This window comes from Rhinatrema bivittatum, chromosome 6 (assembly GCF_901001135.1).
Source record: "Rhinatrema bivittatum chromosome 6, aRhiBiv1.1, whole genome shotgun sequence".
Lineage (NCBI taxonomy): Eukaryota > Metazoa > Chordata > Amphibia > Gymnophiona > Rhinatrematidae > Rhinatrema > Rhinatrema bivittatum.
Window position 1 is genome coordinate 260,608,577 of NC_042620.1, and position 20,836 is coordinate 260,629,412.

General features: G+C 47.0%; 1 protein-coding gene across 1 annotated transcript in view; it reads right to left on the reverse strand.

Annotated features, from left to right (window-relative positions):
• The window catches only part of TMEM219 (transmembrane protein 219), a 97,439-nt gene extending 96,103 nt beyond the window's left edge, over nucleotides 1-1,336 (reverse strand). Inside the window, exon 1 of the mRNA XM_029606976.1 lies at nucleotides 1,093-1,336. The gene's annotated coding sequence lies outside the window, so the exon portion shown is untranslated. The remainder of the gene's footprint in view (nucleotides 1-1,092) is intronic.
• Nucleotides 1,337-20,836: the final 19,500 nt, after the last annotated feature.

Genomic DNA, 20,836 nt, shown 5'->3' on the forward strand with positions numbered 1-20,836 from the left:
ATAGCTTCCTTAAGAGGCCTCTGTCTGTGAAACTTCGCTGACTTAAAGTTGCCCCCTACTCGGTCAATCCTATCTAGAACCCATCTGGTTTAGTTCTTCCCACTCATGGCTTCACTGTTTTAACTCAAGTCTTTTTTGTGTGTGTTTCTTGTCTGTGCATCTTGAGGATATGATAAACGCCAAGGAGTAGGGACTATCAACAGGGAGGCTAATTTTCAAAAGCGATTTGTGCAGATAAAGTAGTGCTTTCCCTGCAGCAATGGTCATTTAGAAAATTGTGCAATATGTGCATATCTGTTTATTGTAACACCTTAACAGCGACAGTTTTGTTCTATGGAAACCGACCTGATTTGATATTTGTATTGAGAATGTCGGTATATAAAAATCCTAAATAAATAAATAAATGTTTTAACTTGCATAGGGTAGAGGGGTCCAGGGAATGGAGTCTGGGTAGAGTGAGGGCTTGGCACATGCGTGTAAATTCTCTCTGCAAAACTATACACCCCAAATAACATGCACCTAATTTTGCTGAGATAATTTTCAGCGCAGACTAATGTGTAAATTCACTTTGAAAAGTGGCATAACTTATGTTCATGTTTGCTGCTAATTTATGCATGATGTTACAAAATTATCGCCTATGTACAACATAGTCTATCCGATATGAGCTGTATGTAAATGATTATTATTACTAATAATAATGCAGGGGAGTTATAAAACCAAAAATGAAGGCTCAGGAGACAGCCTGAGACCCCTCCCCAATTTCCCCATCCCATCATTTTTCAACCTTTCAACCATAAATCCATGAAAATATATTATTTTAAACTAGTTTAAATTTATTAATTAAATAACACATTTTGCAGAAGAAGAAAACCAAAAACAAAGAAAACTTTAGAAAGAGTTAATGAAAAATGAATGAATCCACAAACAGAAACATGAAGACTAGATTTACCTAGTTCAGCTGACGACGTCTCTGGCTCCTCTTACCCTTTACCGTTTGTTTCCAGTCCAGACAATTTCTATTTTGAATCTCATTTTCTGATCATTTTATTTCATTTGATTAATATAATCAGGGGGTAGCGTTTTTGTACATACCTCCTGCTGCGTGGCGAGCACGGTAGGATCCAGGTTTCTGTCCCTTTAAGAGGCCTGGCCACAGCAATAGAAGTCCTGGGCTGAAGCAAAAATAATGCAGGGCTTTTTTGCTGCTGCTGTTGTTGTTGTTTTAAGAAAAGTCCGACAGGGTAAAGCGCACCTGAGGTTAGCCGGCAGGCTGGGAGAACTATTAAAGGAGGCGTGCGCTAACGGCAGAGGAAGAGCCGCACTAACCTCAGAGGGTGCGCGGTCCCTTTAAATATCCGTTGGCATGTGCGGCTTGCGAACAGCTGTTGGCCGAATTCTGCGGTTGCTAGAGATGTCGGACATGACAGAGAATGGAAACGGTCACTCTTTAGGGGAAACGTGAGAGAGCTGGGGGTCGCAAGCCGAAGCGGCATTAAAAGAAAGACACAACACTTAGCAAAAGGAAACAAGGGGAGAATAAAAGAAAATTAATACAGCGGAGAACCAGGCAGAGTGAATGACGGATAGGTTCCTGGAATGAAGGGATATGATGCTAAAGATGGTGCCTGGTGGTGTGTTTTGTGTCAAAGAAAGCCAGCTTAGGAACAAAATAAGAGAGGATGGGACCTGAAAGGAACAACAGGATGCAGCCTATGTAAAATCGGCACGAAAATTCATTTTGTATATTAAATAGGAAACATACAGAAATGACGGTTGCAATTGAAATGATTAGAAACATAGTTTTAAAAAACTTTTTTTTTTTTTTTTAAATCAAAACATAGGGATAAAAAAGGAAGGAACGTATATGAGGAATCAGAAAATAAATTTTGCTGACTGTGAGAAGTGCTAGGTCTCTACTAAAAGGCCCCATTGACTTCCACCATGATTGTACAAAAATATCAGTTTCTTCAGAAAAGCCCATTATATATAATTAAGAGGACAATCTCGAAACTGACTGCCCGCATTGCTACAAAGTCCACTGGTACTTTTTACCCACAGACTGCACCAATTTGCAAAGGAAAAGTAAATGAGACCTTTCACTTTGAAAATTGCTTCAGGAAAAAGTCCCTGCTTGTGCTTTTCTCCCCCAATCTAAGAACATAAGATATGGCGCACTAGGTCAGGCCAAGGGTCCATCAAGCCCCACATCCTATTTCCAACAGTGGCCAAGCCAAGTCACAAGTCCTGGCAAGTATCCAAACATTAAATAGATCTCAAGCTACTATTCCTTATTGATTAATAGCAGTTTATGGATTTTTCCTCTAGGAACTTATCTTTTTTTAAACCCAGTTACACTGCCGTAATCACAGCCTCTGGTAATGAATTCCAGTGCATAACTATGCGCTGAGTGAAAAAGTCTTTTCTTCAATTTGTTGTAAATGAGCTACTTACTAACTTCATGGAGTGCCCCTTAGTCCTATTATATGAGGGAGTAAATAACCTGTCAGGGCCGGTGCAAGGGGATTGGGCGCCCTAGGCACCTTCAGCCTTGCGCCGCCCCCAGCCGCAGCCCCGACTCCTTCCCCCCCACCAAAAGAAAACTTACAAAATACCTGGTGGTCCAGGTGGGGGCCCGGGAGCAATCTGCCGCTCCCGGGGCCTCGGCTTCCACTAAGCAAAATGGCGCCAGTGGCCTTTAGCCCCTATTATGTGACAGGGGTTACCGGTGCCATTGGTTGGCCCCTGTCACATGGTAGAGGCTAAAGGCCACCAGCGCCATTTTGCTTAGTGGAAGCCGAGGCCCCGGGAGCGGCAGATTTCTCCTGGGCCCTCCGTTGGACCACAAGGGGGCATCAGGAGGGTGGCACGGTGAGGTGGGGGCTGGCAGAATTTTGAAAGGGCACTTTTTGCCCTTTCAAAATTCTGCTGCCTGCCATGGCGCCACCTAAATCGCGGCACCCTAGGCACAGGCCTAGCTCAGCTAGTGGTTCCTCCGGCACTGTAACCTGTTCAAGTGCTTTCATGATTTTGTAGACCTCTATCATATCTTCCCTCAATCATCTCTTCTCCAACCTGAACAGCCCTAACCTCTTTAGCCTTTCCTCATCATTTTGGTCGCCCTTCTTATAAATATATTAAAAAGCACCGGTCCAAGTAAAGATCCCTGAGATACTCCACTGTTTACCTTTTTCCATGGTGAAAACAGATCATTTATTCCTATTAAGGACATCGCTTCCTATCTCATGACTTTTTAGTTTTCTAAGAAGCCTCTCATGAGGGATTTTGTCTAACGCCTTCTGAAAATTCAGTCCACATCTACTAGTTCACCTTTGTCCATGTGTTTATTTGTCCCTTCAAAAATACATAGATTTGTGAGGCTAGACTTTTCTTGGGTAAATCCATGCTGTGTCCCATTAAAGTCAAAAAACATTTAGATAGAAATGGTTTATTATTTATAACAGTTTCCACAATTTTTTCCGGCACTGAAGTCAAGCTCACTGGTCTATAGTTTTCTGGATCACCCCTGGAGCCCTTTTTACATATTGGGGTTACATTGGCCACCTTCCAGTCTACAGGTACAAAGGATGATTTTAATGATAGGTTACAAATTAATTGTAATAGGTCTGAAATTTCATTTTAGAGTTCTTTCAGAACCCTGGGGTGTATACCATCCGATCCAGGTGATTTGCTACTCTTCAGTTTGTCAGTCTGGCCTACAGCATCTTCCAGGTTCACCATAATTTGGTTCAGTTCATCTGAATCGTCACCCTTGAAAACAGTCTCTGGAAGAGGTATCTACCCTACATCCTCTTCAGTAACCACCGAAGCAAAGAATTTGGTTAGTCTTTGGTTAGGCCTTATTTTCCCTAAGTGCCCCTTTAATCCCTCAATCATCTAATGGTCCAACCGACTCCCTCACAGGCTTTCTGCTTCAGATATATTTTTAAAAGTTTTTATTATGAGTTTTTGCTTCTATGGCCAACTTCTTTTCAAATTCTCTCTTAGCCTGTCTTATCAATGTCATATTTAACTTACCAGTGCTTATGCTTTATCCTATTTTCTTCTGATGGATCCTTCTTCCAATTTTTTAATGAAGATCTTTTGGCTAAAATAGTCTCTTTCCCTTCAGTTTTTAGCCATGCTAGCAATCGTTTGTTCCCTGTATGTACCCGAATCAGTCCAGACAGTGGGTTGAGCCTCCTTTCCAGCAGATGGAGACAGAGAAAAACTCAAAAGGTATCCTATATCAGGACAGTGCTCCCCCTGTGTCCCTTCAGTATTTATTTGTCTCCAGCAGATGCAGATAGCAGAACCTGTGGTTCCCTTTCTTTGTAGAAGTTTTTGGTTTGCAGAAGTTCTTCTTCCTCCTCTAGTTATAAAGGATCAAGCAAGTATTGGTTTAATTCCCAGTGTTTAAAAAACAAAAATGTTTAGTCATCAGGAGCAGTTTTGTTCTGACTCCTCGCTCTTGCTTGGGCCTAGGGGATCCTGTCCCCTTGATTTATTCAGCCTAGGACCCTTTTCCTGGTGGCTTCTTGCCTGGCTCTGGGGTGATACTGGTGGTCCAGTCCCTCCCCCGTTGAGACCCTGAGAAGTTTCACGCCTCAGGTCTCTTGTTGTCAGAGAAGTAAAAGTCCTCTATCACTTTAAGCTGTCTACTGGCAGCTTACGGGGAAGGAGCGGAGAGCAGTTTTCTCTCTCTCCCGCTCGCAGCAGCCAGGCACAGAAGGACTTTGCCGTTCCTTCGGCAACTCCTCACCACTCCTCCCGATGCCTCGATCGCCATTTTGTATCGACATGTGGAGAGCCGGCCTGCTGCACATATCGAGCCTGTTTCTTTGCCGGACGGGGAAAGGGATTCTGTAGTTCATCAATCCCTGTTGCGTCCGTCTGTCTCAGAAGGCTTCGACCTCTGTGCCTCACCTTTCTTCCTTCTCTCTCCTCAAGCCTTGGGAAGATAGCTGCTGCCGCGTCTTCATGCCGCTCTCTCCGGTGTCCCCGGATCGGCAACGGCGACGGTGTTCGCCATGATTTTCCTGAGGGCCTCCCAGGGTGCACGCGTGAGCACGCCACCCACGTCTTTATCCACATCATGGTGGGAACCTCGGGGGCGCCCCTCCGAGTAACATCATCACATCCTGGTATTTAGCCTGCCCTTCGTTTGTTAACAAACGGAGTTAGCAAGGATTGGATTGCCTCCAGTCTAAGCTGCTCTGCCACTTCCCAGGTGCTGCAGGAAGCTCTCTCTGCCCTTCAGGATAATTCTTCACTAACCTGGGTACCCGCTCCTCGGGGGCCCTTCTGCTCTATTTCAGGTACCTATCTTGAGATACCGGGTACTCGCTCATCGAGGGCCTGCTCGCCCTAATCTGGTGCCTGCCACTGAACAACTTCTGCCTGCCAGGACCTTCAACAATACAGCTTTCTGCTTCAGTGAGTACTAACCCTTTCAGTCTGTCTCATCTTCAGCTTCAGCGCTCTGGGTTTACATCCAGGACCTATCCCTGCTACGCCGCGCTGCCTATCACCTACTCAAGTGTGAGACTGGTCTCCTCTGCTGAGGTCCCCTGGACTACTTCACTGGGTTACCTTCACTGCTGCCCGCTTCCGGGGCAGTACCATTGAGCTGTACAATAAATACAACTTCTCTGTGTCTGCGTGTATAGAGTCTAGCCTAGTACTGCGGTTCCTCACGGGGCTCCTCCCTGTGGGAGTGGCCATCACCTAAGTACCCAAGAATCCACTCTAACGCCTCATAACCATAACAGATTGCTAACTCCATGGATTCGGCTTAGCTCATCGCTTTGCAGGCCATTCCGGGCCTGGCCCATCGAATCTCCGAACAACAGAATTCGTTAGACAACTTGACTGTTGCCTTTAATCAGCTACACGCACAGATGAATGCACTGGCTGCCGCAGGTAAAGAAGTTATACCACCAGAAGTGTCTGTCAAGTCTACAGTACCTCTATCTGCTCCGACACGCTTCGCGGGTGAAGTTTGGAAGTGTAGAGGATTTATTAATCAATGTTGCATGCACTTTTCTCTGCAACCTAACTATTTCTCTACAGCGTATGCCCAGACCACCTATATCCTTTCGTATCTGGACGGAAGAGCGCTGGCTTGGGCCTCACCGCTGTGGGAGTGCAATGACCCTATCCTGAATGATCTTGCTGGGTTTCTTGAACTGTTTGTCAATATTTGATGACCCTGCCCGGTACTCGATTGCAGGATCAGCTTTTGTTCATCTAAAACAAGGTAACAAACCTTTACCAGACTTCGCCATTGAATTCAAGGTGTTGGCTTCTGAATTACATTGGGACCCTAGGTGCCTGAAAACCCTATTTTTTGAAGGCCTGAACTTTCGGTTGAAAGATGATAGATACACTCAGATGTGGCATTGATTCTGGCCGACAATATCTGCTTGTCTCTCTAGACATTTCTTCAGCCTTCAATACAGTCGATCATAATATCCTACTGTATCGTCTACAGAAGTTCGGTCTTAATGGGACAGTTCTAACATGGTTCCGTTCATATCTATTCAGTGCTCTCAGTCCATCAAGTTCAACAATGGAGTTTCTTCTCATTCACATATCAAAACTGGTGTTCCACAAGGCTCAGCTCTCTCCTCTGCCTTCTTTAACATATACTTATCCCCCATCTGCAAAATTCTTTCCTCGTTGACTGCGTGTTACAAACTGAATGCCGATGACATACAATTTGTTATTGGCATTGAATCATCACGGCAGCACACTTTAGACAATCTTCATATCTGCTTTTCTGCTATTATCTCCTGGCTCAAACACAACAAGTTATCACTAAACATGTCCAAAACTGAGTTCCTAGTCATACACAGTCCTCACTCAACTTTCAATGAAAAATCCATAACTTTAGGAGGTCAATCTTATCCCATTCAGACACATATTCGTAGTTTAGGTTTTCTTATCAACAACACTCTCTCTTTCCGTTCTCAAATTAAGCATGTCATTTCACAAGGCTTTTAGACTCCGTGTACTCACTAATGAAAAAAAACTATTACATTCATCAGACTTTCGCACTATGCTTCAGGCATCCATTTTTCCAATTATTGACTACTGCAATAGCTTACACACTGGCATTTCTCAAACACATATCAAATCTCTACAACTTCTATTAAATTCTGCTGCTCGCCTCATCTTTGGTACCAAACGATATGAACACATCACTCCTTTTTTAATAGATTTACATAGGCTATCCATCAACGAACACATTAAATACAAAATCGGAATGCTTGTACACAAGCTTCTCAATGAGCAAAAATTTCACTGGGCCAATGCTATCCTCAAATTTGACCAGCCAACCAGACTACTTCATTCTTCACAAAGAGGTTTAGTTGATGTCCCATCTCCAAAATTCACCAAACTCAGCACTACTCTCGAATGCGCCATCTCCATAGCAGCACCAACTCTATGGAACTCTTTCCCAATTGAAATCAGACTTTGTGATTCACTTCCTCAATTTAGAAAACTCATTAAGACCTTTTTTTTCATCTAGCTTACGGTTCATTTTACCCTTCTATTTTACCTATTTGACTATATTCATATTAATTTTATGTTTTCAAGTTACTGTTTTTATTTTTTTTATTTGTTTTTAAGCAACACATTATTTTGATTTTAAATGTATGTTGTTTTCTATTATTCTTGATTTAAATTGTGTATGTTTTTATATTCATCACCTAGGCCTTCTTAGTGTTAGGTGGTTTATAAATGCAATAAATGTAAATGTAAATGCAGCAACCAAAATTGCACACTGTATTCAAGGTGCAGTCTCACCATGAAACGATACAGAGGCATTATGACAGTGGCTCTTAAACTTGTAGGAGCTCCTTTTTGAGAACATGTGAAATTATGCATGTCTCTTCTTCCTACCCTGGAGGAGTAGCCTAGTCGTTATAGCAGCGGCCTACAAACGATGGTTCAAATCCCACTGCTGCTCCTTATAACATTGGGCAAGTCACTTTATTCTCCATTGCCTCAGGTACAAAGTTAATGGTGAATTTTCAAATCCTGGTGCATGTACCAATTGGGGGATGCATGCACAAGTTGGGCTATCATGCACTGACCGAATTTTAAAAGCTGCCCAGATACTGTTGCGTCCGTCGCTGCTCGACGCTCTCACTCCGCCCTCTTTACCTCTGTGGTGACTCCCTCCGGGTCTGATGGACAGCTGGCTGCTGCAGGGTCTCCATGCCGTCTCCTTCCGGCGTCCCCGGACCGGCTCGACGTTGCAGATCCGCCATGTTTCCTGATGACCTAGGGCACACGCGCGCGCTCTGATTGAAGTACCAGCAAGGGCGCGAACCTCTGGGGCGTCCCCCTGAGATGACGTCATCCGCTTCCAATATTTAAAGGTCTCTAATTCACTATCTAGCTGAGTTAGCAAGGAGAGGATTCGGATAAGGATTCGGCTACGTTTCCTCCAAGCTACTCTGCCTCCTTGGACTTACCAGAGGTACCCGCTCCTCGGGGGCCTCGCTCTTTTCTTTACTTTCAGATTACAGATAGGAACCGGTACTCGTTCCTCGAGGGCCCATGTTCCTGGACACTCTGAAGATTTGCTACTGCTTGGAGGCTATCGCTGCTACAAACAATTGTGAGTTACCATCGCTCTCTCAGAGCTTTCCCTGGAACCAGGTACTCGCTCCTCGAGGGCCTAAACCTTTCCAGCTCCTGAGCTTCCTTGTGACCTTATGTGAGTTTTGTTATCTAGTTCTGTTCATGAACTCTGCCTACTCTGCCTACTCACTTTCTACAGTTTCTCAACAGCTCAGCCATCCTGGATCACTGTTCCAGTACCTGAGGGACTACAGCCCTGCCGAGCATATCAGCTCACTACTGCCACCTCTGGTGGTTTCCAAAACCTGTTTAATAAAAGAACTAATGTATGTCTGTCTCCATATTCAAGCGTAGCCGGTGGTCCCTCTCGGGATATCCTCCCGGGGGCGTGGTCATCTGCCACCGGCCCAGGGATTCACCACTACTATCTCAGATTCATAACAGTTTGCTAACTACCAGCATAGCGGAATATAACAGAATCTGAGACACTGCAAGATAGCTGACTCCTCCTTCTTAGGAGCCATTCATTCAGATTGCTCCTCCCATCTACGCCCAGCTTTTTTAACAGATATAAAGGATTGCTACTCCTCACGGAGAATCATAACAGATTACTAAACCCCAACTCAAACACAGAGCTTTCACAACAGATTGCTAACTTCGCAGTCTAACTAACAGCAGATTTATTACAGATACACACATATCTCCTACTGCGCACACATCTCAAATCTTTTCAAAAAAGGGGTGGAGTATGGCCATGGTCTGGGTGGGGCACGGCCAATGTAATGTAAATATTTACACACCTGGGCACACGCTCAAGTCCAGTGGTGCGTAAGTTTACTTCTGCTAGGGACAAGGTGTAAGTTAAAAAATAAACAGAAAGAGCCATTTGTCAGGGTTCTGGAATAAGTGGAGGGAGTGAAGGATATTAAACAAGGGGAGTTTGGAGAACCTAGCTCTATACTGGGTGAACTGGTGAAACTGGCAATGGCGTGGACATGCACCCTTTTTAAAATTCCACGACTTATGCAATAGAAGTGGGATTTGCTTGCATAGGTGCATGCCCACTTAAAACTGAGCAGACATATGTGCGCGGTCAGGCTATTTTATAACGTGCGCAAGTTATAAAATGGCTGCATATCTGGGCGCACACCAAACACACGCACCAAAAAGCACCCGTGTGCTGGTTTGTAAGTCCTCTGGGGATAGAGAAACACCTACAGTACCTGAATGTAATCTGCTTTTAAGTGCTGAAAAACAGAATATAAATAAAATACAGCATGAACCATGTTGTGTGGTAATTAATGGGCAGCATGCAGGGCACAGATAGCTGGGTCCTGCTTGTGTAGCGCATATTGCACACAGTATCTCCTCATCTTTTCTGACCTGAGCCTCCCTTCTTTGAATCCTTCAGCCTCAGTCCTATTCTCATATTGAGTGAAACGAGAACAGTGTACACTGAGCACTGGATATGACTTACCCCGAGTCTTGGGGATAACAGCAGTGAGGGAGCTCTGGCAGCCCATGCAGCAGCCAAGGTAACTAACTTGCAGGGTCATTCATTAAAACGCAATGGGCTGTTATCACATTGCAACTTTAACATTTAAATGAAAGAAAAGGGTGGGGTTAGGGTGGGGTTTGGGCAGGGTAAAACAAAATTTTATGCTGACGCCACTGCGGGTGATAATGTTTTACACGTTATCGGCGGCAGTAGCACCGTAAATAACACCACCTTTTGCAGTGACGTATGGGGGCGATACTGTGCAGTGCAACCACAACTGAGATGGTGATGCAGCCGGCTACACACTATCACCCCTCCTCTGCCCCTTTTCCAGCCGCGGCTCATTCATTCCGCTATATTTATAGCAGAATGATGAATCTAAGCCTTAGCTAGCTGCCTGCACTGACCTCTGATTGTATATAGGAAAATTTGGTTATTACCTGCTAATTTTTGTTCCTGTAATACCACAGATCAGACCAGACCAGTGGGTTATATCCTCCTACCAGCAGATGGAGGCAGAGAACAAACTTTGAGGCCCGGCTATATAACTCTAGTGCCATCTGCAGCTCCTCAGTATTGATCGATGCCAAGCAACAAACCATTGAAAATAGCTTTTAAACATCTATTCACCCTGAAGGCGAACATCCAGAAAAAATTTAAAAACAGGAGGACGGGATTCCCCTAAGGTTGGAAACCCTACCCCAACTGTTAATATTGGTAAAAGGAGCACTTCCTTCAGAGTTCTTCAACACAGTAGCTCCCCTAAGGGACAGCCAATCTTTTGGCAGCCACATCTGGACAGGCCTCTGGACTGATCTGTGGTATTACAGGAACGAAAATTAGCAGGTAATAACCAATTTTCCTTTCCTGGACATACCCAGATCAGTCCAGACCAGTGGGATGTACCAAAGCCACACAACACTGGGGGGATCCCGAAAGACCCGCTCAAAGCACTTGTTCCCCAAAACTAGATTCCTCTGGCACCTTAACATCCAAGCGGAAATGCTTGGAAAGGGTATGCAGAGAGGACCAAACTGTGGCCCTACATATCTCCTGTGGCAAAACCAGCTGGCACTCTGCGCAAGAGGCCGCTTGTGCCTGCGTTGAATGTGCTGACAAACCGACCGGAACGGCGTGGCCATTGCAAAAATATGCTGAAGCAATAGTCTCCTTCAACCACCTAGACAAATTGGCCTTGGATGCCTTGTCCCCACGCCTAGGACCACTAAATAGCACAAAAAAGATCCGATTTCCGGAAGGAATTGGAAATCTTCAAATAGCACAATAAAAACCTACACACATCCAACAAATGCAGGTCTCTATCTATTGCTGAATCGCGGGACCAGTCTGGAAAGCCAGGGAGCTCTACCACCTAACTCATATGAAAGGCAGACATCACTTTAGGCAGAAAGGACAGCACTGTACGTAAGGATACTCTGTCCACTGAAATCTGCAAAAAACAGATCCCGGCAGGACAGGGCCTGTAATTCCGAAGTGCGTCGCACTGAACAAATAGCCACTAGGAAGACTATCTTCAGGGTCAGGTCCTTGAGAGAGGCCTGACCCACTGGCTTAAAGGGTGGTACACACAATGCCCGTAGGACAAGGTTCAAGTTCCACTCTGGGCATAGTTTCCGAACAGGCGGTTTCAAATGCTTGACTCCTTTGAGGAAGCGAACCTCATCAGGGTGGCAGGCCAGGGATCTGCCATCTATTCGTCCCCTAAAACCTCCTAGAGTGGAAACCTGAATTCGTAGGGAATTAAACTCTATGCCCCCGGAGAGTCCCTGCTGTAGAAACGCCAGAATATGAGGGATGGACGCTGACTCTGGCTCAATCTCCTGTTGTGCACACCTGGACTCAAAAACTGACCACACTCGCCCGTATGCCCTGGAAGTGGACGGGCACCTGGCCTGTAGCAGTGTGGCAATCACCGGCTCTGAATACCCCTTCAGTCTCAGACGCCGCCTCTCAAAGGCCAAGCCGCGAGAGAGAATCGATCCTCCCGATCTGAGAAGAAAGGGCCCTGGTGCAACAGGCTCGGTAACTGCGCCAGCCTTAATGATTCGACTGTGGCTAGTCGTACCAGATCTGCAACCAAGGGCGACGTGGCCATTCCGGAGCCACCAGCACTACCTGACCTCTATACTGTTCCACTCGTCTGAGGATTCGCCCGATGAGAGGTCAAGGAGGAAAGGCGTACAACAGAATCCCTGTTGGCCCTTTAGATACCAGGGTGTCGAGACCTACCAACCCCATCTCTTTCCGTCGACTGAAAAGAACGCGCCATCTTTGCGTTGAGGCTGGTTGCCATGAGGTCCAACTGGGGAGTCCCCCATCTGGTACAAATGAGGTTCCACACTTCTCTGGACAGTTCCCATTCCCCTGGATCCAGCTGTTAACTGCTGAGGAAGTCCACCTGGATGTTGTCCATGCCTGCCATGTGTGAGGCAGAAATGCCCTCTAGATGGCGCTGGGCCCAGGTGAAGAGGAGATGAGCTTCTCGGGCTACAGCAGGGCTCTTTGCACCGCCCTGGCGGTTGAGGTACGCCACCATAGTGATGTTGTCTGAAAATACTCGAACCATCCGACCTTGCACCAGATCCAGAAATGCTTCCAAAGCCCTGCTTTGTTCTGATTCCAGCCACATGTCCTGTGCCGCTCTGCCCAGGCACATCGCCCCCCCCCCCCCCCCCCAGCCTCGGAGGCTGGCGTCCGTGGACACTACTATGCAGTCTGGGTTTTCGAGGGGCATTCTTCTCTGGAAATTGGAATCCACAAGCCACCATGCCAGGCTGGATCTGGACTGCGAGGTGAGGGGCAGCTGACCCTGATACTGCTCCGACACTGGACTCCATCGGGACAAGAGAGCTTGCTGCAACGGCCTTGAGTGAGCGAACACCCATGGGACTAGATCTATTGCTGAGATCATAGATCTCAGAACCTGAAGATAGCCCCAGGCCGTAGGAGTCTGTATTGTCCTCGAGTAAATCACCTGCCGTTGCAATTTGCGCATCCATTCTTCTGTCAGAAACTCCCGGCCCAGAAGAGAGTTGAAGCGAGCCCCTAGGTATTCTAGGACCTGGGAAGGAACCAGGTGACTCTTCACAAGGTTGATCACCCACCCTAACGACTGCAGCATGTGAGTCACATGACTAATAGTCCGCTGACAGTCCTCCTCAGACTTTGTCCGGAGGAGCCAGTCATCGAGTTACAGGTGCACCAATACTCCTTCCCGCCGAAGGGCTGCCACAACCTCCACCATAACCTTGGTGAAGGTGCAGGGAGCCGATGCCAGCCTTAAGGGGAGTGCATGAAACTGGAAATGCTGTCACAGGATCGAGCACGGCAGGAACCGCTGATCGCTCCGGATTGGGATATGGTGGTAGGCCACTGTGAGGTCCAAGGAAGCGAGGAACTCTTTCTTGTGTACTGCCACAGTCACCGTGCGCAGGGTCTCTGTTTGAAAAAGTGAGACTTTCAGATTGCGGTTCACCTGTTGGAGGTCCAGAATGGACCGAAATGTCTCCTCTATTTCTGGCACCACAAAGTACACGGAGTACCATCCTGCTCCTCATTCTGCCTCAGGAACTGTAAGATGGCCTGCAGGCTTATCAGACGGCGTAGCATGGTTTCCACCGCGGCTCTCTTGTCTAGGGAGAAACAGTGCGACACCAGAAAGTCGTCTCTGAGCAGGTGAGAAAATTCTAATGTGTAACCTAAGCGGATGACCTGCAGTACCCACTGGTTGGTCGTACTTCTTGCCCACTTCTCGTAGAATTGGGACACCTTCCCCTTACCGAAATCTCCGAGGAGTGGGAGCTCCTGATGTCATTGGAAGATTTTGCAGGCTGCAGTTCCCTGCCGGAACCTCCTCTCGCAGCTCGGTTGGGTCCCCGAAAGGACTGCTGACGTCCCAAGGAAGGCCTGGATCCAGAGGAAGCAGAGGAACCCCCTTCTTCCTGACTTAGACCTTCTGGAATCTCTGACCCAGGACCTTGGGGCAAAGGCTTTTCGAAAAGGCTTTCTATCCTCTGGGAGCCTATTCCCTCTGGAATCTCCCAGTGAGATTCCAGAGGGAATCCAGAGATTCCAGCTGGTCCAAGTCCTCGCCAAACAGGAGCTTCCCCCTGAAGGGAAGGTTATATAAGCGTGCTTTAGAAGAAGAGTCAGCCGACCAATTCCGGAGCCACAGCAAGCTTCGGGCCGCTACTGAAGAGGCCATGGAACGCGCTAAGTCCTTACGAGGTCAGACAGGGCATCCGCCTCCAGGTGTGCCTCCTGAGGTTGCTGGATCCAACCCAGACAGGTGCGCTGCATCATACTGGCACGTACAGCCGCACTGAGGCTCAAAGCTGAGACTTCAAAAAGGTGCTTCAGGTGGACTTCCAATTTTTTTTTGATCCTGGGCATCCTTCAGGGCTGCCGAACCTGCCACAGGAATGGTAGATTGCTCAATAACGGCAGAGACTGCCGCATCTACCTTGGGGGTCTGAAAGGACTGCCAATTCTCCTCTGACAGCGGATACAGCTTGGCCATGGCCCGTCCAACATTGAGGCCGGCAAGCAGGGCATCCCATTCCCTGCTGATAAGCTTCTGTATCTTCTTCGGAATTGGGAAAGCCGAGGGGGTTCCTCGCAGCCCATCCAGGACCGGGTTGACCCCTTCACTGTCCGAATCCTCCTGTGACAGTTTGAGCCCTAATTCCTCCAGCACCTGGGGAATAAGGGGCTTAAATAGCTGAACCACCTGAGGGTCATCCCTCCCCCAGGGACATCCAGCAACAACGGGTAGTCCCCCCCAGTCTCTGGGTCCGGATCAGGGTCAGAGTCACCTTGGGGTGTGGCTGCCATAGGGCCCGGAAAAGGCAGGACCCGAGTCTTTAGACGCTTGGCAGAGCCTCCAGCGGTGTCCTGGGACCTCCTCTTTGCAGCCTTCCTAGCCAGGAAGGCCTCATGCATTAGTAGCACAGACTCCGGGAAAAAAACCTCCGGGTTCCATATCCTCACTACTGGAATCCGAAGCTATATCCTTCAGGTCTCCCTGGCCCGGTTCCACCACTGCTAGGAAAAAGCGGGGATAGCGGAGAAAGCGGGGCGAGGACGGACGACACTTCCTTAGCCTTCTTCCCCTGGGTAACCTTCGACCCCGGGGGTATAGCAGTCGATCCTGCTCTTCCCAAGGGGTACATTCCTAGGCTTTCTGGGCTTCTGACCCTTGGCAGAAGAGCCCTCCCCCCCTGCAGCGCATGAGGCACAGAGAGAGTGAGCATCCAACTCTAAAACCAGGCCAGAGGCCCTACAAACCTTCACCAGGGCACGTTCAGACATGGCAGTCCTTCTCCCAGCACGACTGGGTTACCAGAAGGAAGAAATCTGATGGGCTGAGTCTAGCACAAAAAAACAAAATGGCTCCCAGCCTAGCCCAGGCCCAGCCGATTAAACTGCCCAGGCCCTCAGAATGCCTGCCCTGAGGCCAAAATATTCCCAGGAGCTACTTCCCCATCCAAGGATGCTCCAGAATTAGGATGCTCCTCCTCCCCCAGCAGAGCACTACCTGAAAAGGCAAGCCTCAGAGAAAAGCCCCTGCAGAGAAAAAAACTGAAGGCAAGAAAAAAAAATTTTTTTTCAACTCAGGAAGTAAGAACAAAAAAATCCCCACAGGGGTACTTTCCTTTAGGAGGCGCTGGAAGAGGGCTTCAGGAAGCGGAGGGAACCAGTCCCCTGGCTATCCAACTCCCCGGAATCCAAGGGCTTTACAGCCGGAGGTATCCAACCCCCTGTTCGCCCTGCTCCACCCAAGGGATGGCCCGCGATCGGTACCTCACACCTCGGGGAGCCCTGCCAAAACTCAGTCCAGAGCTGCAGGATGCACGACCACCATCTGCTGGAGACAGAGAAATACTGAGGCACTGCAGATGGCACTAGAGTTATATAGCCGGGCCTCAAAGTTTGTTCTCTGCCTCCATCTGCTGGTACGAGGATATAACCCACTGGTCTAGTCTGATCTGGGTATGTCCAGTAAAGAGTGCACTGGTCTATCGTGATGGATTCAAATGTCTTTGCCCCCTTTCTCCATTTATTTTAAAATTTGGAAGAGAGACCTGTGGGGCTTTCAGTACTGCCCTAGCTCTTCTTTTGAGTACTCTGCATGTCCATGTTGCCTGCTCCGTGGAGGTTAGTGTGCCACACAACATTTTTACTAATAGGTGTGTCCTGGGCTTCAAATGTCTGGGAAACACTGCCATAATACACAAATAGTAGCAACCTAAGAAAGGGCAGCACTGTAAATATAACTACAGACCCTAGAACACCAATACATCTCCTATTAGAAAAACAGAACAAGCCAGACTTGCACACTAGTAGGAACCCTCACATACAGTGCACACCCCAACCCTTACCCAGGCCCAGTGCTTCCATTAGGTAAACTAAGTGATCACTTAGCATGCCAAAATTTTGAGGTCAGCACAAGGCAGAGAGGGGCTGTGCCAGAGTCAATATCTCCAAAGGGAATGCTGTTCTGCAGCCACTGCCACCAGTAGGTGGAAATGCTGTGCTGGAGCTGCCGCCCATAGATAAGTTGGGGGTGAGGATGAATTTATTTATTTGATTTTTTTATATACCATTAGTCTGAAATACATTTGTAACGGTTTACAAAGAGATAAAACATGATTAACCAAAAGGCAGGCATTAAAGGCAGGCATTCCCAGCATCGGTCTTCCAGCTCTTCCTTTCGATCCCTCCACCATGTTATTATTATTATGTCAACTATTTTATGTTATCATTATGTTAACTACGATTATGTTATTATTGCTCTACACATTAGATAATTTTATATGTCATATTATTTGCATCCATTGAACCATCTACTTGTTAATCCCCCCTCTTGTTGTTACTGCTCCCCTTTCCCCCTGTTCGCTGTATTTCTCTTAGTTTCTTGTAAACCGATATGATGTACCCACGAATGTCGGTATAAAAAAGTTGTTAAATAAATAAAATAAAAATAAATAATTGCATCAGCGAAATAAAATACTCTAATATAATAATACAATACAAATAAAATAAAAGCAATAATATAAGGTTCACCTAGAACACCAAATACTTTTGCACTGGTCCTGCCCTTACCTAAACAAAATAAGAAACTGCAAATTAAAATAGAAAAATTCAGACAACTGAAATGGAAACCCCACAACGCTTGACTGCATGCAATGCACCACCAGAGAAAAAGAAAGGGAAATGCATTTCCTTCCAAAATCAGTAATATGAAAAAATATAAGAAATGCACATTCACAAAGCTGACATAGTCCATTCTCTAAACACTGAAAATATTTTTGTCTGGGTGTTTTATTTTTATGATTGGGTTGGCTCCGATCACAATTCAGTCTTTTCTACTCTACTTTCCATTTCTTCTCTCCTCCTTCCATTTCTTCCTTCCATCTTTCTCAGATATTGATCTTTCCCTTTTATCTTTTCTCTTCTTTGCCTTTCTATCCACTCATTGCTAAATTTCACCCATCTTCTCCCCCTTGAGCCCTCCAGTCCTGTCTCTCTTTTCATCTATCTTCCAACTTTCCATCTCCCATTCTCACCCACCTCCAGCCCTACCATTCCCCTCTCACGACTTCTCCAGCCTCAGGTTCCCCCCTCTTTCACCCATTCCCTAGACCCCCATTTCCACCACCTCTGTACTCACCCTCAGTCCTCATCTACCTTCCTGTGCCTCTCATCCCCTTATCAGTTCCTGCTCCTTCCCTGTCACTCATTCCCTCTCCGGCCTCCAGCCCATTCTTCTTCTCTTACTCCCCTACCTAATCTCCTATTATTCCACTTTCACCACCTTCCCAGCTCCATTCCCACTTTCTCTCACCCCCTTTCACAGACCCCCTTTCCTTTCACACCCCTCCACAGCACCTCCAATCCCTTCCCACTGCCTTTCACCCTCTCGCCAATCCTCCAGGTCATTCACATCACCTCTCACTCCCTTACCCTGGAGCTCCCTTTTCTTACCCCCATCTCACACCCTCACTCATACTTCCTCCACCCCAGTCAATCTAACATATCACTAGTAACCCTTACCACCACCACCCAATTCCCTGCTCGTCCCTACTCTCCACCATTCATAAATCCATGCTCTACCCTAAACTGTCAGAGTTCCAGCTCTGCCCCAATACTCAAATAACTGCTCTCCTGTAATCCCTGAATCCCATTCTTCCCTTGCTTTCTCCCCCCCCCCAGTCTCTGCCTCCTTCTCCTGGTCTCATCCTAGTCTCTGCCTCCAGTTTTTCCCTTGTAATACCCCCTCAGTCCCTGCTCCCTCCATCCGGTCCCTGCCACCCCTTTTCCCCTGCTCTATCCTCCTCCCTCAATCCATTTGAGTCCTCTCTCGCCCTCTGCCCCAACCGGCACCTCTACACTGTTTGGGAAGCAGCGTAAACACCAGCACTTCCTTCTACCCCCAGGGAAACATTCCCTTTGCTCTGTATCTACAGAGCCCTGCATGGTTCAAACATCAGCTGTTAAGAATTGCGTGAAGGAGTAGCCTAAGAACATAAGAACATGCCCTACTGGATCAGACCAAGGGTCCATCAAGCCCATCATCCAACAGTGGCCAATCAAAGCCATAAGAACCTGGTAAGTACCCAAAAACTAAGTCTATTCCATGTTACCGTTGCTAGTAATAGCAGTGGCTATTTTCTAAGTCAACTTGATTAATAGCAGGTAATGGATTTCTCCTCCAAGAACTTATCCAATCCTTTTTTTAAACACAGCTACACTAACTGCACTAACCACATCCTCTGGCAACAAATTCCAGAGCTTAATTGTGCGTTGAGTGAAAAAGAACTTTCTCCGATTAGTTTTAAATGTGCCACATGCTAACTTCATGGAGTGCCCCCTAGTCTTTCTATTATCCGAAAGAGTAAATAACCAATTCACATCTACCCGTTCTAGACCTCTAGACCCTATAGAGCAGCAGGCTATAAACCAGAGTTCAAATTCCACTGCTGCTCCTTGTGAGCCTGGGCAAGTCACTTTACTTCCAATGCCTCAGGAACAAATTTAGGGCCTGATTTACTAAGACCTTTCTCTCATTCTGTGTCTATGGGGAAAAATGTTTAGTAAGTGAGGCCCTTAGACCAGGGCTTCCCAAACCCGTCCTGGGGATCCCACTTCCATAGACTGTAAGCTCTCTGGGTATAAGGAAATTCCTACAGTACCAGAGTAAAATCTGCTTTGAAGTGCCAAAAAGCAGAATATAAAATAAAAAACGGCAAAGTGCACAGGGCCGCAGAGTTCTAACAGCTGATGTTTGAACCATGCTGGGATCCATAGATACAGAGCCCCATGGTTCAGTGATTGTTTCACCACAAAGGAGGTGATGCTGGAGTTTTAAGCTGTAGCCTGACCAGTTTAGAGGTGCTAGCTGACTCATATTACGGTGACAAGTGATTTTTTTTTTTTTTTGGGGGGGGGGGGGGGGGGGGTTACTTGCTACCCCATAGCAATGCCCGACTAACTGGTTGTCATATGACAGTGTAATCTTACTACAGTCCATTAACCACATTCTGAAGACTATACCAGCATTGAAAACTCCTTGGTGCATGGCTCCTGGATTCACACTAACAGCATGCTACAGTGATCAGACTAAGAATAATGGTGAGGTCTATTAAAACAGGGGAAAATCTCCAAGTAGTAGCAAATGAAGGCTCAGGAAGAACGGATCCCAGCCCTGGTTCAAAATGAATGGGAAAAAGAAAGGAGGAATTACCAGGTCCCCCCCCCAAAAAAAAAAATTGTGTGCAAACCTGTCTTCATGACCCCACAGCTAGTCAGGCTTTCAGAGTATCCATACTCTTTGCATACATTAGAGAGACAGTTCATAGATATTCATTGTGGATATCCTGAAAACCCAACTAACTCTGGGGTCACAGGCATACCTGGGAACACTCCGGCTCTGCCCCAGATTCTGGGATCCGGCGTGAATAGCCAAGTCTCCAGGCAAACATTGGAAAATCCTGGGTGCTTGTGCTGAATCAGTCTGTGTGTGTCCTGCAAGAGAAGTCCTGTCAGTCCATGAGGGCCCCAAAGGTTGGAAGTAGGAGTCCTGTTAGCCCATGTGGACCCAGCGGAAGTAACATGGTGTCAGCTCATTATGGCTGGAAGCAATTTTAGCAGCCCACGTCGGCCCAAAGGAGCCAGCCGCTGTGGCTGAAAAGGTGGAAGGGCTAGAGCCTAGAGGCAGGAAAGGTCAGGTCTGCAAAGAGAGGAGAAAGACTCCACTCTCATGGCAACCAAATAAAGTTTGCAGGTAGGAATCTGGAGGAGCCAGAAATTAGCCTTGACCCACTGCATCTTGGGATGTCATTTCTGCTTTTCTTACATCAGTTCTAACTCCTATGTGAACAAAAGGAGCAAAATCATGCTTAGCTGAAGCTGTTTTTCACAGCCTGGATTCAGCTGAAAATTCTAGCTAGCCCAATCCCGGCTGTGTCTCCTCTGAGGAGCCTTGCCTGCTAGCTTTTTTTTTTTTTTTTAATTTAAAGACACTACCGGCTTGAAGGTAGGCTACACCAATTGCTCTTCAGAATGGGATGGGGGTGGAGGGACCGGACCATCTGTGTCACCCCAACTGCCTCACAAATGGAGAGAGTACAGTGGGCTTCCCAGCCCAGCTCCCGCAGCACCTACTACCTGGGGGGAGGGATGGTCCCACTGGAACCTACCGACCCCCTGGGTGGAAGCTGTTCC